This window comes from Amblyraja radiata, chromosome 12 (assembly GCF_010909765.2).
Source record: "Amblyraja radiata isolate CabotCenter1 chromosome 12, sAmbRad1.1.pri, whole genome shotgun sequence".
Taxonomy (NCBI): Eukaryota; Metazoa; Chordata; class Chondrichthyes; order Rajiformes; family Rajidae; genus Amblyraja; species Amblyraja radiata.
In genome coordinates this window covers 9,002,210-9,019,915 of record NC_045967.1, presented here as the reverse complement: position 1 = coordinate 9,019,915, position 17,706 = coordinate 9,002,210, and the positions used below count along the sequence as shown (strand labels likewise).

General features: G+C 46.1%; 1 protein-coding gene across 1 annotated transcript in view; it reads left to right on the top strand.

The window, feature by feature from the left end:
• Nucleotides 1–17,706, top strand: part of LOC116978903 (transmembrane protein FAM155B-like) — a 500,680-nt gene that overhangs the window by 244,784 nt on the left and 238,190 nt on the right. The window lies entirely within an intron of this gene.

Below are 17,706 nucleotides of genomic sequence, written 5' to 3'. Positions count from 1 at the left end.
TAAGGCAGCAACTCTACAGTTGTTCTACCCTGCTGCCCTTTATTGAAATGCTTTTTTTAATTGAAGTCTGTGGATTTTTTATCAGCAAGATATTGGTTGGGACTTGTCCTGTAATTTTTAATGCAGGCTGGTGCCTTATTGCTGGTTCAGTGTACAAGTGTCTCCCCAGCCTTCTATTACAGTCTCATGGATTTCTTCACGGTTATGCATCTGTTCACTGCTGTGCTTCAGCCCCTCTTTATTCACTGACATCTTTGCTCCCATTTTCTGTCATCCTCTCTGCCACGGCCCTGGCCACCTATCACATCATCTGCCTGGTGTGCATTTCCAACCCATACCGTTTGGCTTTAAGACATGCCCCCTCTTTGTCTCTTAAGCCCCATTCCTTCGCTCTCGATCCTCGCTGCTTCTCAATAGCGTTACAATACGGACACTCTCACCGGCTCACAAGCTAAACAGTTTCTGCCACAGCCAGACACCGAACCGCTCTGCAAGCACAACGGCAATCAATTTGTCCTTGAAAATGACAAGTTGTGATTTACTGTGGAATGAGACGTAAATGAAGCATCTGAGAAGCGGTTAGTAGAAGTTGGTGGGGAAATAGCAAAGCAATCTCAACGTGCTCCACTTTTTTAAGGATCGCTGTGAAAGAGCCTATAAATGTCGTGTTGTACGAGGCGTGTGACGTAAATTGAAAGATAAATATCTTTCTAATTATTCCTTTTTTCCATCGTTGTTGCAAAGGCCTGATTACGTTGACAGCATAAGTACACAGGCACCTATGACTGCTGGATAGCGATCAGTAATCTTGCGCTCATATGGAACGGCAGATGCTGGATTACAAAATAAAGGCACTAAGTGTGAGTGTGTCAGCGGGTCAGGCAGCATCTCTTGCAGGACATGGTACTGACATTCTGGGTCGGTACTTTCTCCAGACTGATTGTAGTATGGGGGAGAACTGAGGCCACACGCAAACTGGAGGAACAGCACCTCATTCTCCACTGGGGCAGCTTACAACCCAACAGTATGAACATTGAATTCTGCTATTTTAGGAAACTAGCCAACAACTATCCCGCCTCCCCTCTTATCCCTCTCTTCCCAGTGCCCCACATGGATGCACACCCATTTCTCTCACCTTCCCGTCTGCTTCACCCTTCTCCCGTGCCTTTCATCTACATCCTTTCCTCTGGCTTCACATTTTACACCTCTTCTCTCCTTATCTCAGACTTTTGTCTTATTTTCATCTCTGCTCTTTCTCCACCCATCGGCCAGTCAAAACCCCCCTCACCTGTATCCACCTATCACTCACCTGGCTTTATCCTGCACCCCCCTCCACCTCTCTCCTCGCTTACAGCTCTAGCTGGACTACAATCAGTCTGACGAGGGGTCCTGACCTGAAACGTCACCTATCCATGTCCTCCCTGACCTGCTGACATACACCAGTAATTTCCTGGTGTGCAGGAAGGAACTGCAGATGCTGGTTTACACCGAAGATAGACACAAGGTGCTGGAGTAACTTAGCAGGCCAGGCAGCATCTCTGGAGAGAAGGAATGGGTGATGTTTCGGGACTGAAGTAGGAGGGTCTTGACCCAAACTGCCACTCATTCCTTCTCTCCAGCGATGCTGCCTGCTCTGCCGAATAATTTTTTGGTTTTAGTTTGTCTCTCCCCATCAACGGCTATGAATCGCTAAGTACCACCGCACTGTGCCAATCTGAAGAATAACTTTCCCTGACTTTCAGAATCAAAATCAGAATCAGAATCAGATTTTATTCACCAAGTATGTTTTGCAACATACGAGGAAATTCATTTTGTATCCTGTCATTCGGGATATTCCAGTCATCCAGCTGTAAAAGGGCAGGGATGTGCAAATGCTGTGCTCATGCCCCCAGTACATGAAAACCAACTACTTGTACAGAAGTACAGGGGAGGCACGGTGGCACAGCCTTAGAGCTACTGCCGTACAGCGCCAGAGACCCAGGTTCGATCCTAACTAGGGGTTGAGTCTGTATGGAGTTTGTACGTTCTCCCCGGGACCTGCGTGGGCTTTCTCCGAGATCTTCGGTTTCCTCCCACACTCCAAAGACGTACAGGTTTGTGGGTTAATTGGCTTGGTATAAATGTATAAACGTAAAATTGTCCCTAGAGTGTATAGGATAGTGGTAGTGTGCGGGGATCGCTGGTCGATGTGGACTCGGTGAGCCGAAGGGCCTGTTTCTGCGCTGTGATCTCTAAACAGCAGGGACGTGCGGTCAGGGGAGGCAGAGCCTCACCTGTTATACCCCCAATGAAAATAGCTGTTAAGAAAAGTAAAGAAAAATAATAATAAAATAAAACAAATATAAAGATCTTTCCACTGATCTGCGTTATAAATGCCATTTCTAAATGAATCTAATCATTTTTTATAGTCAAAATCGCCAAATTTGCGCAGCTCCGCTGCAAATACAGGAAGCTGAGCCTCCCCTCTGATCGCGCAACCCCTCAGAAACGGCATGGGGCACGGGCAATAAGCGTGTGCCTGTTACTATCTCTATGTATGTCACCAATGTAATGTTTGTAGATCCCTTCATGACATGTCCTCACCTTCCATAGTCCAGGTAGCTTATTTCACATATAAAGATATTAAATTTAGGCTCGCTGGTCTCTTCATAAAACTGCAATGAAAAAGCACCAGGGGAGGCAGCGATGGCGTCAAGTTGGGAAAAGCGGAAGTACAACGGGATCTAGGGGTCCTTGTTCATCAGTCTATGAATGGTACAGCAGGCAGTGAAGAAAGCGAATGGCATGTTGGCCTTTATAACAAGATAAATCGAATATAGGAGCAAAGAGGTCCTTCTGCACTTGTACAGAGCCCTAGTGAGACCACACCTGGAGTATTGCATGCAGTTCTGGTCCCCTAATTTGAGGAAGGACATTCTTGCTTTTGAGGGAGTGCAGCGTAGGTTTACAAGGTTAATTCCCGGGATGGTGGGACTGTCATATGCTGAGAGAATGGAGCAGCTGGGCTTGAACACTCTGGAGTTTAGAAGGATGAGAGGAGATCTCATTGAAACATATAAGATCGTTAAGGCGTTTGGACACACTAGAGGCAGGAAACATGTTCCCGATGTTGGGGGAGTCCAGAACCAGGGTAAGAATAAGGAGTAAGCCATTTAGAACGGAAACGAGGAAACACTTTTTCCGTCAGAGGGTGGTGGAGGCAGGTTCTCTGGATGCTTTCAAGAGAGAGCTAGATAGGGGTCTTGAAGATAGCGGAGTCAGGGGATATGGGGAGAAGGCAGGAATGGGGTACTGATTGGGGATGATCAGCCATGATCACATTGAATGGCGGTGCTGGCTCGAAGGGCCAAATGGCCTCCTCCTGGACCTTTTGTCTATTGTCTATCGTCTCCTGGTGTGTTGGCCAACAATCTCACATCACCCGCGCTTATACAAGGGCTTATATAAGTCTGAAGAAGGGTCTCGACCTGAAACATCACCCAATCCATCACTCCAGAGATGCTGCCTGCCCCGCCGAGTTACTCCAGCATCTTTGCCCATCGTCGGTTTTAACCAGCATCTGCACTTCCTTCCTGGACATATATTTTAATCTTATTCATTTCAGGATGCTAGAATTGGTCCAAATATGTAATTGTATTTTGGAAAGCATTCAATGCATCTTGAAGTGTTTCTGAGTGTCACAATGAAATGCTGCTTCAAACCCATCTTTGTTTAGTGGTGATGTTGAAGATGACTCAATTGTAGATGCGACAGTGTACTGCGGACTCCTCCACACTGGATCTTCCATACTATGCCCTGGCAACGCTGCAGCAAATGTTAGTGCCAGGCCGATTTGTATTTCCACCAATTATTGTTTTCAAACTCGAATCGCACGCGGCTCAACCCACTTACTGCTGAACATAATGTTTCAGCTGTTAATTATGAAAGCTGTCAATTTTCAGGCTTGCACTGTTTGGGTATGCACCACGTACTCACACACGCTTTCCAAGGATGCTCTAACTGTGAGATAATCATTAACATTTCCTATCCAGTTCTCCTACTTGAGTGTTCATTAGCAGAGATTGGAAACAGCTGGAAAGGAGAGTGGGCTGGATGAGGGGAGTTGAAAAGGACTTTTTTTAGTCTCAAATGCAGCTGGCCTGTAATTTGCAAACACCAATTAGCAATTTTATCTGCCTAAAATTGACAATTTTGCATGTTTGAGTCAGGCTGGGAAATAGAAACAAGTGAACGTGCTTCAGTCAGAAGATAGACATAAAATGCCATTTTGTGCCACAAGTGGTATATGGACACACTGATCTGTTTTGTAGTAAATGCCTACTATGTTCTGTGTGCTAAGCAAAGCAAGAATGTCATTGTCCTATCAGGGACACATGACAATAAACTCACTTGAACTTGAACTTGAAATGCTGGAGTAACTCAGCGGGACAGGCAGCATCTCTCGAGACTCAAGGGAGAGGAAGGGTAAAGTGTGAAACCGAGAGATCAAGGTGACAAAGCTCAAGGAAAATGTAGAATAGATCATTGTTAGCTTGTGGAAGGTGACAACGAGGCATACAAAGACAACATTTAATCAGGGGGACAGTCAGACTGGTCGGAGAACTAGGATGGGGGAGGGATGGAGAGAGAGGGAAAGCAAGGGTTACTTAGTTAGAGAGTCAATATTCATACCACTGGGTTATAAGCAGCCCGAGTGAAATATAAGGTGCTGTAGTATGATTTAAGCAGACCAGGTTTATTCTCTAGAGCAAGAGTTCCCAAGCTGGGGTAAATTTCACCTACCTAGGGGGTAAATTTGTTGATTCTGGATTTGTACATATTTTTTCTCATTGACTGACTGCGTTTGGTTCTGGTATATCTGTTCATTATTAGTTGTTCAGAAATAAGTGAAATAACATTGTTATGTGCTATTAAAGTTGCCAGAGGTAAACGGGAGGGAAAAGGTTGGGGAACCCTGCTCTAGAGTATAGTATGAGAGTTGATCAAGTCATGTGAAGCATCTCATCCATGCCAACCATAAAGCTCCAGCTAAGCTAGTCCTACTTGCCCACGTTTGGACCATATCCCTCTTAACCTTCCCTATCCAAGTACCTGTCCACATCTTGTTTTTATATCTGCTCAACCACTTCCTCTGGCAGCTCATTCCATAAACACATCATCTCTGTGTGAAAAACTTGCCCCTCGTGTTCAGGTTAAATACTTCCCCTCTCACAGACCAATACATTCTAGTTCTTGATTCCTCCAACTTGGGGAAAAGGCTCTTTGCATTCACCCTGCTCCTCGTGATTCTATACATCTCTATAGGATCACCACTGGGTCTCCAGGGAATAAACACCTAGCCCTTAGTCGGGTCCTAGCTAGTTGAAACATGTAAAATTATTGGAAGGCTTTAAAGGGAAGATGGGTTAGGTAGTCCCCTGTGCAATCCATCCCTCAATGTAATTGAATGGGTTCAGCAGTACAAGGAAGCCAAGCACATTGTGAATAGACTAAACTCACCCAAATGGACAATCATCGCCCCTCTCCCTGAGCAATCAGCTGATTCGGGTTTAAAAGCTGAGTACATTGCTCTATTTCAATGTGATCAGCTAAATTCATAAGATCATAAGTGATAGGAGCAGAATTAGGCCATTCGGCCCATCAAGTCTACTGGCTGATCTATCTCTTCCTCCTAACCCCATTCTCCTGCCTTCTCCCCATAACTTCTGACACTTGTACAAGTAGGTCGAACAGCTCTGAAGAAGGGTCCCGACCCAAAATGTCAGTCCATTTCCTCCACAGTTGCTGTCTGCCTGCCTGCTGCATGCCTCCAACATAGAAACATAGAAACATAGAAAATAGGTGCGGGAGTAGGCCATTCGGCCCTTCGAGCCTGCACCGCCATTCAATATGATCATGGCTGATCATCCAACTCAGTATCCTGTACCTGCCTTATCTCCATACCCCCTGATCCCTTTAGCCCCAAGGGCCACATCTAACTCCCTCTTAAATATAGCCAATGAATTGGCCTCAACTACCTTCTGTGGCAGAGAATTCCAGAGATTCACAACTCTCTGTGTGAAAAATGTTTTCCTCATCTCGGTCCTAAAAGATTTCCCCCTTATCCTTAAACTGTGACCCCTTATTCTGGAACAACAGATGATGTGTGCTGAAGTCGCAGAGTGGTGCAGGTGGTAGAGCTGCTGCATCACAGCGCCAAGGACCCGGTTTGATCCCAACATCGGGAGCTGTCTGTGTGGAGTTTGTACTTGTGTGGGAAGGAACTGCAGATGCTGCTTTATGTCAACGATAGACACTGGAACAACTCAGTGGGACAGGCAGCATCTCTGGAGAAAAAGAATGGGTGACGTTTTGGGTTGGAATCCTTCCTACCCAAAATGTCATATTCCTATTCTCCAGAGATGCTAGCTGACCAACTGAGTTATTCCAGCGTGTGATATATATACTTTTGGAGTTTGTACTTTCTCCCTGTGACCACCTGAGTTCCGATTTTCTTCCACATTCCAAGGAAGGACATTCAGGTTTGTAGATTAATTGGCCTCTGTAAAGTGCCTCCAGTGTGTAGCAAGTGGGATAATATAGAATTGGCATGAACAGGTGATCGATTGTCAGTGTGGACGTGGAGGGCCAAAGCTCCAGTTTCCATGCTGCTTCTCTTAAAACAGTAACCTCTTTCAGTCCTCTCCAGTGTTAACAGTAACATACTGATTGTGCAGTTTGACTCTTTGCATCGTCCCGGTGTGCTTTCTAGGCTTGGCAAAATATTCGCAGAAATGCTTAAGTGTTTCGGACAGATATTACTTGGAGCTAGTGATAATTTGGTAGCTTGTTAAAATAAGACAAGGAAAGTAATTGGTGTATTGTGAGTGCAAAGCATGAGGTGTTCAGATCAAGTGGTATTGATTTAACAGGAGTAAATAAATGCAGTTGTTGGCTGTATCTGGTGGCTAACATTATTGCCAGTGGGTGCTTTCTGTATAACAGAATATTGGGGCTACTGTTGACTCTTGTTCCCGATATATTTGCTTAAAGTAATTATTTCCTTTTTGTTATATTGGAACACTTGCTATCCATCATTTAGTCAGTGATTCCAGTCTATGGCCCTTGGTCTTCTTGCCAGCATCAATCACCCTGTTCTCCCCTGTCTTTCACTTTATCTATTCCCCTCCCTCCATCTCCTCCTGCTGTAAGCAGCGGCAATGTGTGCCGCATCCGAACCTCTCATCTTTTGCCTTCAGTAACAAAAGTTCAAGGGAAAGAAACCATGTGGAGAAGTGAGTTTGTCAAGACTCTCGAGGGGCCGAATGGCCTCCTCCTGCACCTATTTTCTATGTTTCTATGATTACAAATGCTGCCTGACCTGCTGAACTACTCCAGCAATCAAACAAAGACACAGAATGCTCAGTGTCCCAGGCAGCATCTCTGCAGAGAAGGAATATATGATGTTTCAGGTCGAGACCCTTCTGCAGACAGAAATGTCACCTTCTTGACCCAAAACATCACCTATTCCTTTTCTCCGGAGATGCTGCCTGACCCGCCACATTACTCCAGCATTCTGTGTCCATCTTCGGTGTATTTTAACCAGCGTCTACAGTTCCTTCCGACACGAGTTCCTCCAGCAGTTTGTTCATATTGCTCCATTTGTTAATGGGTATCTGTCAGACATTGGGTTTACATTAACTAACATTATGTTACTCCACAAGTAACCTGCTCTTTATTTTATGTGGCAGTGTTAAATACAAACACTACAAAATATGAAAGGTATGAATTTGCTGTGATGATTTCAGGAATAAAGTCAGATGTTCTAATGCTGTCAGCGCAAGACTTGATCCCGTGCATTCCCATAGAACATGTCCCCTGGCTGGGGCTGAGATTCATAGCTTTCAGATTAATTAAGCATTGCAAGACACTGCTTCATTTTGAGATCTGTCCCAGCTGACTTATCAGGCGCTGCCTTGCATTTTCTATTGCTTCATCATCCTTTTTATTAAAGTAATACATTTGGGTCACGTCTGCTGCAAAGGACTGGCCTAATTGGCATCCATCATCACACTATTATACTCTCTCTGTACAAAGCTGATGCATTGTCTCACAATCTAATGCCCTTTTAAATAAGCCTATTTAACAAATAAAAATATTATTGCAGTTGGAAAATGATTCTCTTCAATCCTGAACGAGGAATCCTCAGGGGGCCAATATTTTAACATTCGCAAATGGTTGGCGGTAGCTTCTGATGAACAATCCAGTGCTTTCCCTCAGAACTGTTCCTCATTTACTGCCTCCCTCCTCTTTTGAGATTGTTGATTAATCCAAGGCTCCATGCCTGCCAGGAAGTTTGAACTCCGTGGTAGTCCTGTGGATAGAGGCAAAAAGCTGGAGTAACTCAGCGGGACAAGCAGCATCTCGGGAGAAAAGGAAGAGGTGACGTTTCGGGTCAGGTCCCTTCTTCAACTGAGAGTCAGGGGAAAGAGAAACGAGAGATATCGATGGTAACTAGACTAAGTGGGACCCAGGTTCACACGGGAGGGCTGGTCCCCCAACGCAATATTCCACCTCTCCACTAATTCCAATAATGGCGGTCAGTTGGTGGTGTGGGGGGGGGGGGGGGGGGGGGTTCTGGAGCACTAGCATGGATGTTGTGGGTCAAGTCAAGTACACTGAGTGCAGGGCCAACAATCCATTTAATGTAACGTCTATCCATTTCAAGTCAAGTCAAGCACAGGGCAGGCAGGGCCAGCAAACAATACAATCCATTTGCTTTCATTTCAAGTGAGCTCAAGCAAAGCAAAGGCAAAGCTACAGCAAAAGCACAGGGCAGGCCAAACAACTCATTTCATTTCATTTCCATTTCCATTCCAATTTCAAGCACAGGGCAGGCCAAACAACTAATTTCATTTCATTAAGGGCTAACAAATCATTTATTGCAAGCACATTACGGGTTAACAAACCATCATTCATTGCAAGCACATTGCTGGCTAACAAATCATTTATTGCAAGTACATTAAGGGTTAACAAATAATCATTCATTGCAAGCACATTACTGGCTATAAAAATCATTTATTGCAAGCACATTAAGGGTTAACAAATCATCATTCATTGCAAGCACATTACTGGCTAACAAATCATTTATTGCAAGCACATTAAGGGTAAACAAATCATCATTCAATGCATTCACATTGCTGGCTAACAAATCATTTATTGCAAGCATACTAAGGGTTAACAAATCATCATTCATTGCAAGCACATTGCTGGTTAACAAATCATTTATTACAAGCACATAAAGGGTTAACCACATAAAGCACATTACCACATAAAGAACATAACCCCATAAAGCCCATAAAGCACATAAAGGGTGGACTCACACACATTTCAGTAAACTCACAGTTCAGTAGACTCACAGCAGAATCACAGTTGTGGCCTCTCCCTCGCGATTTTCCAGAGTAACTGACTCATGTACAGGCATCCGGGGTTTTATAGGCCTGCCCCCCTCCCCCCCCCTCCCAGAAGGGGCGTTACCTTCATCATTGGTGATTGACAGGCGAGAGGACCAATTAGCTGATCTCAAGATTTTTTAAACATTCATAACTTTTTTAATTTTCATCGATTGGAAAAATCCTCAGGGCTGCCTCAGCGGAGGACGACTGTGAGTAAGATGGCCAAAAAATCATAGCGATATATGGTAGCGTTTTTTCTAAAACCAATATACAGCGCAGACAGGAAGTGGTCAAGTTGAGACTTTTAGTTATATAGATATATAGAGAGATATAGAACAAATGAATGGGCGATATACAAAAAAGTAATGATGATAAAGGAAACAGGCCATTGTTATCTGTGGGCTTGGTGAGAACGAGCACAGACTTGTACCTTGACAATGCTGAAGTCAGAAATGGAACTCTACTGCTGTTCTTTCTGCGGAGAGGAGGAGGGGTAAGGCGGGGAACACTTTTGCTTTTCTATCTGTGGTAGCAGTGGGCGGTGGTTATGTTACCTTCATCCCAGTTATTCTCCTTCCACACACCCTCACTTCCACTACCTCTATTCCTCCTTTGTTCATCTTTTCCTCTCCACATGGTTCCATTTTTCAGTATTAGTTTCAAAATACAGCATGGAGACATTCCCGCCACTGTGTCCAATCCAACCATTGATTACTTACCCATCCACTCATTACATACCATTGGCAATTTACAGAGGCCAATTAACCAACCTGCATCGCTGTGATGTGCAGGGAAACCAGAGCACCTGGAGGAAACCCACACAGGTGGGAGAACACAGGAAATAGAGAAAACCTCCGCATAACATCACCTAGGGCCAGGATCCAACCTGGTTCTCTGGTGCTGTGAGGCAGCAGCTCTACCAGCATCTGGTTCTACCTGTAACCTACCATTCTAAATGCTCAGCCACCTCACCTCCTTCTCTTGTGGCAAACTTTGCTCTTCCCTCTCAGTCCGGATGCAGGATCCCTTGAACCGAGACGTTAACTTCAGCCTTTTGCTTCCACGGATGTTTGACTCATTGTCTTCTTCAGTTCTGCTTTTCTGTACCTCTGGAGTATTTTGTGTAGCTTATATAGGCATCGTAACGTGCAGTTCTTTTGCACCTGAACCCAAACCTTCAATCATTCCACAAGGCATTTGAAGATTATGACTGGCAATGATAACTCCTGACTTTAATCTCAACCTTAAGTACTTTGAGCATTGTACTAAATGATTGAAATCTCTTTAAAGGGGGTGATCGGGTTTTTGGATGGCTGGCCTTATGACCATGTTTGGACCTTTCCTTCCACATCCTCAGCATCATTCAAAGTGTTTCGTTACTTTAGTGACTTCTGTTGCGCTACAGCAGATAAAGTGGTGAATAACCTGGGATATGTATGAACCAGGAAGGTATGTTATGCAGGTGATGTGGATCGTCAAGCTAATTCTAACTCTTCAAAAGTTACAAAGCACTGGAGTAACTTTGCGGGTCAGGCAGCGCCTCTGAAGAACATGAATGGACGACATTTCAGATTTAATTTTCTTGTCCATACATATCGCACAAACATAGCACCGTCAGCAGCTCTACCATTGTCCAACACAACCTTATTGCATTTATTTGCATGAGTACATTCCACTGCAGTTTATGATATATGCATTATTACATGATTTTGTATCCCAGCCCCCACATATATTGATCTGACCCACTTCCTTTCATTACACCGCTCATTAGTGTCTTACAGAATGTACTGATTCAATGCCTGCAACTACATATTTGACTGGACTGTGCAAGAATTTTGATCTTGGTTCACCACCTCCTGCACAAGGGCAGCCAGAGCTGGACAGTGAACTCTACCTGTGCCAGTAATGTCCATATTCATGAATGTTATAAACGTTATTCTCTGTGGAAGGAACATGTGTATGTTTTAGTCGTATCGGGAAAAGGTGGTATTGGAGATTTGGAGAAACTGGTCGGTCTTTTAAGCCAAATGATCATCTTAGTTTAGTTTAGCTCAGAGAAACAGCCCTTTGGCCCACCGAGTCCATAAGTTGATAAATTAATTCGACATAGCAGCAGAACTAGACCATTCGGCCCATCGAATCTACTCCGCCATTCAATCATGGATGATATATCTTTCCCTCTCGACTCCATTCTCCTGCCTTCGCCCTTTGACACCCACTCTATTCAGGCCTTTCATTATTTGGTCAGTTTCAATGAGATCTCCCCCTCGTCCTTCTAATTCCCAGCGAGTACAGGTCCAGTGCCATCCAACGCCCATCATACTGTATATTAACATCCATAAAATGTATTCAAGAAAGAGTTAGATTTAGCTCTTTATGTTAATGGAATTAAGAGATATGAGGAGAAAGCAGGAACTGGGTGCTGATTTTGGATGATCAGCCATGATCATGGCTGGCTCGAAGGGCTGAATGGCCTACTCCTGCACATATTTTCTATGTTTATATGTTTCTAACCCAATCATCCCTGAGATCATTCTCATAAGCCTCCTCTGGACCATCTCCAATGCCAGCACATCCTTCCATAGTTATGGGGCCCAAAACTGCTTTCGATACTCCAAATGCAGTCTTCCCGATGGCCTATAAAGTCCATGGCAACCATTGAATATCTATTCATACTAGTTTTATGTTATCCCACTTTCCCATCCACCAACTACACATGAGGAGCAATTTTACAGAAGGCTAATTCACCTACAAACCCACACATCCTTGGGATGTGAGAGGAAATTGGAGCACCGAGAGAAAACCAATGCAGTCATGGGCAGAATGTGCAAACTCCACATAGGCAGCATCCGAGGTCGGGTTGAAGTCGGGCCTCTTGTGCTGCGAGGCAGCAGCTCTACCTGCTGCGCCACCGTGCCAACCATCTCATCACACACTTTTAACTAATATAGTCAAAAATAACATGCATTCATCATTTTTTATTATGTTTTTTTTACATAGAAATCAGAGTCAACTTGAAACCAGCATTTTCATCGATGTTAAATTCATCTCAAAATGCACATTGTCTGAATCAATATATTTTCTTTATATCCCCTTAATCTTTTTATTTGCACGATCATCTCGTTTCCTGTTTCAATGTCTTCAATTTTGAGACATGGCCGTGTTGCGGTGTAGATAATTATCATGCTGGTGCTCTTCATTAGTGTGAAGTTTTTCATTAGAACCCGGGCCTGGGCCGGCTGTCCATCTGTTGATTGGCTCAGATGCAGTGAATGCGATGTTTTTATTATATGGCACTCTGCACCAGTCTGTGGTTTGGTTACATTCATTCATGGGAATTGGGCATGCTTGTTTGTTCGACCACATGAAGGAAATGGACATTTTATGACTCAAGCATGCGTGATTATACTCTTGCTTGAGAGCTGAGGAATGTACACAACACTGACACTTCCGACAGTGGCAAGCACCTTGGAAAAAGTGTTTTGATTGTCACTCGGTGTCTATCCAAGATCCAAGAGCAAGCTGTGAGATAGCCAGGTAGTAAAATATAAGCAGAGGGAAGGAAGCAAGGTGGGGACAGATTTCCCTTGTCATCAAGCATCTTGAACAGAGATGCAAACTCATCTCTATTCAAACATGGATGGTGTCATTGTAAAATATAATCCTGCTTTAATTTCATTTTCATGCATAAACACTTCTCAGCATGGGCTGAACAATCGCGGAGCCTCTAGAGTGTGGTATTTAGGAAAATTACTGCAGACTTTGCAAAGAATAAGAGAGACATTTTATTCCGTGTTGGTGCAAGCCAGTTCTTAACAGTTAGGAACTGGCACACATATTGCCAAAATGATTGAGGTGTTTATATTTGTACTTGAGTTTTATGCTTCGGGTATTTGTATAATAGTTTGCAGATACAGTACATGTATTTTGGAAGTGTTTGTAGAAATCACCAAGTTCGAGTTCAAGTTCGTGTTTATTGTCACTTAACCAATTAAGGTACGGTGAAATTTGAGTTACCATACAGCCATATGAAGTGAAAAGCAACGATGCACACAGCCACATAAAATAAAATTTACCATAAACATCCACCACAGTGGAATCAACATTCCGCACTGTGATGGAAGACAATAAAGTTCACTCATCTTCCTCCTTTGCTCACCTGTGGTGGTCAGGGTCTTTGAACCCTCCGCAGTTCGCCACTACCAACGGTCCGATGTCCAAGCCCTCGCGTCGAGATGATGGAAACTCCGGCGTCGGGATGGATCGGAACACTCCGTGGAGTTCCTGAGTCATGGAGTTCCTGAGTCGGCCACTTCCTACCGGAGAACGTGGCTTCACGGTGTCAAAGTCTACAGGCCCCGCGGACGGAGCACTTTCGCTGGTGATCATCAGCAAAGGATCGCCCGCTCCGCAATTGTAAATTTCTCGCCACGCCCGTGGCTTCAAGCTCCGGGAAAGGCCGCACCACTCCACGTTGTAGGCCCCAGGGGGGGACGGTTATGCGACACGAAAAAAATCGCATCTCCGTCGAAGTAAGTGATTGAAAACAGTTTCCCCCGATTCCCACCCCCACATAAAACAGATCAAGAAACACTGAATCATACTGTTAAAACACACTTAAAATAGTAAAAACAGAGAGGGGACCGACAGACTGTTGGCGAGGCAGCCACTGTGGTGGTGACATAGTAATATTGAACGCTGTGACTGCTGAGGAGCTGTGGATAAGAAAGGGGAAGAATCAGAAGTCCAGGGATCATTGCAGGGCGGCACAGTGGTGCAGCCGTTAGAGCCGCTGCCTTACAGTGCCAAAGACCTCGGGTGCTGTTTATGTGGGGTTCGCATGTTCTCCCTGTGACCACATGGTTTAATTAGTCTCTGTAAATTGTCCATAGTGGGATAGCATCCAACTAGTGTGAACGGATGATCCATTGTGGTTGTGGACACGGTGGGCCGAAGGTCCTGTTTCCTTGCTGTAACTCTCAACTAAACATCGTAGGGGCCCCAAACATGAAACTTCCTGTCAATAATCGGCTGGCTACTCATCAGTTTGTATGCTGCCAAGCCACGTCATAACCTTCAGCAATGGTACTGAATGCCAGAGGTGACATGAGTGCCCCCAACTTGGCCTCAAGGCAGCCGATACGGTTTCTTTAAACCTATTGATGAATTTTCTTCTACAATAACATCATGCTCTAGAGATAGAAGCTGCCTCCTATTGGCTTGTTGTTGTGGTTTAAATGAATTGAAATGGCTTCAGCTGCTCAATTATCTCCCTTCCAAAAGAATATCATTGAGACCATTAGCATTTGCTGTTATTGGGCAAACAATGGACAATGATGAGTCAGAGTACAGGAAGGACATTGATCATCTGACTGAAGGGTGGCAGAAAAACAATGTTGTTATGAATATTAGCAAGACAAAGGAGCTGATTGTTTACCTCAGGAAGTGAAAACCATTGATCTATGAACCTATCTTTATCAACCTGTCATAACCCCAACCACAACCCTAACCAGCAACAAAATGTTATAGACTTTGTTGAACCAATCTTTCTATTTACCCGTATTTCCCGGCAATGAACACGCACCAGCGTCAAAGACGTACCGCCAATATAAGTTGCTAAATTTTGAAAAAATTATGTCAGACAGGATCAAGGGTTTGGCTTCGCCCAGAGGTCGGCAACATTTCCTGCGTGCCCTGGGACTGGCTGCAGTTCCCAGATCCCTCGCGTCAGGTCGCCTGCGAGCCCCGGGACTGGCAGTAGCGCAGGGGTTGCCTGCCCCGGGACTGTCTGTAGTGCCCAGGTCCCCTTCAAGCCCAGGGACTAGTGGAGAGAGAGAGAGAGAGAGAGAGACGGAGGCTGTGCTTTTTTCTCAGTTCTGCAGTTGAGAAAGTTTGAAGCAGCCTTTCAAGGATTTTGTCGATGGAGAAGGATCAGAGGCAGAGGGGCTTCACAGTTTGACTTATCGTTGGACTGCTGAAACTTTCCTTTGCTTAAGGATTCCTCCACCAGTGTGGAATTCCTGACTTTTCTCTGCATCGCCGCGGGTGTGGATGTCGTTGGCGGACTGCCAAGAGTGCCTGGAGATCGAGGGTAGGAAAGATTTCGGTGTCTTTGTTGTTTTAGCACCGTTTCTCTGCCCTAAAGTCATTTTGCACAGTCCGGCTGCCGCATGTTAATGGGTTAAAAAGAAGGCATGGGCCTGGCGAGGAAGAGCAAGGGCGTGGGTCCATAGCTAGGGGGATGCCTACTTCCAGACCTTCTACCACTGATGTGGTTGGTGGTCACGAACTAGTGTCGTCCGGATTGGAGGTTGGGCCTCCATTTCAGGGATCTTCAGCGGGTATTACAAGACCAGGTGCTGGGGTTGACTCCTCTGGAGGTGTGTCATCTGGGCGGGCGGATGTCCCTTCGTCTCAGGGGCCCTCCGAGGGAGTTATCTCATCGGGTGTTGAGGTTAGCTCCCCTGGGTGTGTGTCCTCTTGGTCGGAGGAGGTCCCCTCGTTTCAGAGGCCTTCTGAGGGTGTTGGCACGCCAGATGATGGGGTTGGCTCCCCTGGCAGTGTGCCTTCTGAAAGGGGGGGATGAGCAGAGTCAGCCCGAAGAGGGAGGTTCGGGGGCATCATTGTTCCAGTCTGTGCTCCACATCAGAGCCAGTGGAGGTGCTGGGGGGTGTGCTGCCTCACCGGCTGAGTTAGCAGGGGAGAGTACAAAAACAAGTGGAGATCCTCTGGGTGTTGCGCGTGGAGGGGGTGCTCTAGGTGCTGTGGAGGTCGGGGCTGTTTCGGGTGGCGATCTTCTTTCGGATTCCGGGGGTGCCAGTGTACCACGGGCCCTGTTTTTTCTTCCCCAGGCCCAGACTTAGGTAGAGATGGTAGAGTGCAGGAGCCCAGCCGTTCAGTGGGCTGCGTGTTGCGGTCAGGGGTATCAGGACCCTCCCCCGGCATTGATCCTGCAGTGTGCCCCTGCTGTGGTGAAGAATTGAATTGAATTGAATTGAATTGAATTGAATACCTTTATTGTCATTCAGACCTTACAGTCTGAACGAAATTTCGTGCCTGCAGTCATACATACAATCATACAATAATAAACAACAATAAACACAAATTAACACCACCACAGTGTATCCTCCAAGCACCTCCTCACTGTGGTGGAGGCAAAAATCTTAGGGCTGCAGTCTCTTCCCTCCTCTTCTCCCTCTGCGCTGAGGCGATTCCCCACCGGGCGATGGCACAACAGTCCCGCGGCTCACCGAACCCTGCAAACGGGCCGGTTCAAACACCGCGGCCCGGGGGTGGTCGAAGCTGCCGCCCTCCAGTCCAGCACACGCAGCCGCTGGCCCGCGGCTCAACCCCGGACTCAGGTCACCGCCTCAGAACGCCGTCCCAGCCACCGGAGCACCGTTCCAGCCCCGAGCCGGATCGCCCTCACGTGAGTACCGTTCTCCCTCGGGCTGGGCCACTCCGACGGGAGTGCCGTTCTCCCTCGGGCTGGGCCACTCCGACGGGAGTGCCGTTCCACCCTCGGGCTGGGCCACTCCGACGGGAGTGCCGTTCTCCCTCGGGCTGGGCCACTCCGACGGGAGTGCTGCTCCTCCCTCGGGCTGGGCCACTCCGACAGGCCACAGACCCTCACGGGAAAGTCTCTCAGCCCCTCGCCAGGCCGCTCTCACGAGAGCGCAGTTCCAGCCCCGGGCTGGGCCACCCTCACGGGAGCTCAGGGCAAGTCCTGTCAGCTGCCTCCAGAGTCCCGAGGTCGCCAGCTCCACCATTAGGCCTCAGTGTAGACGGAGGCAGAGAAGGGGGATACGACAAAAAGGTCGTATTCCCCCGAAGGGAGAGACAGCAAGCCCCGTTTCACCCCCCACCCACATAAACACGACCTAAAAACCAAAAACTTAACTAGACAAAACGAAAAAATACAACACAAAAAAGTAAAAGACAAACGGACTGCAGGCGAGCCGCAGCCGTTCCCGGCGCCGCCACTTCACACAGAGGCTGAGAGGTTTGATTGACTCCTTTGAGTTGGTTGATGCATGGCGGAACCTCCACCCTGATTCCAATGCTTTTGCGCGGAGGTCTGAGGGGGGTGGTTCCCGGATTGTTCGCATGTATATTTTGCTCGCACCGGTAGACTAAAGAATAGTTTCTACCCATGTGCGATAAAAGAGCTAAATTCCAACAGAGAATGCTGGGGAAGCAAAATGTAATTCTAAGAAATGCCGCCAAATTCTTTTAAATTCTTTTAAATTCTTTTAAAACACCTATTTATTTT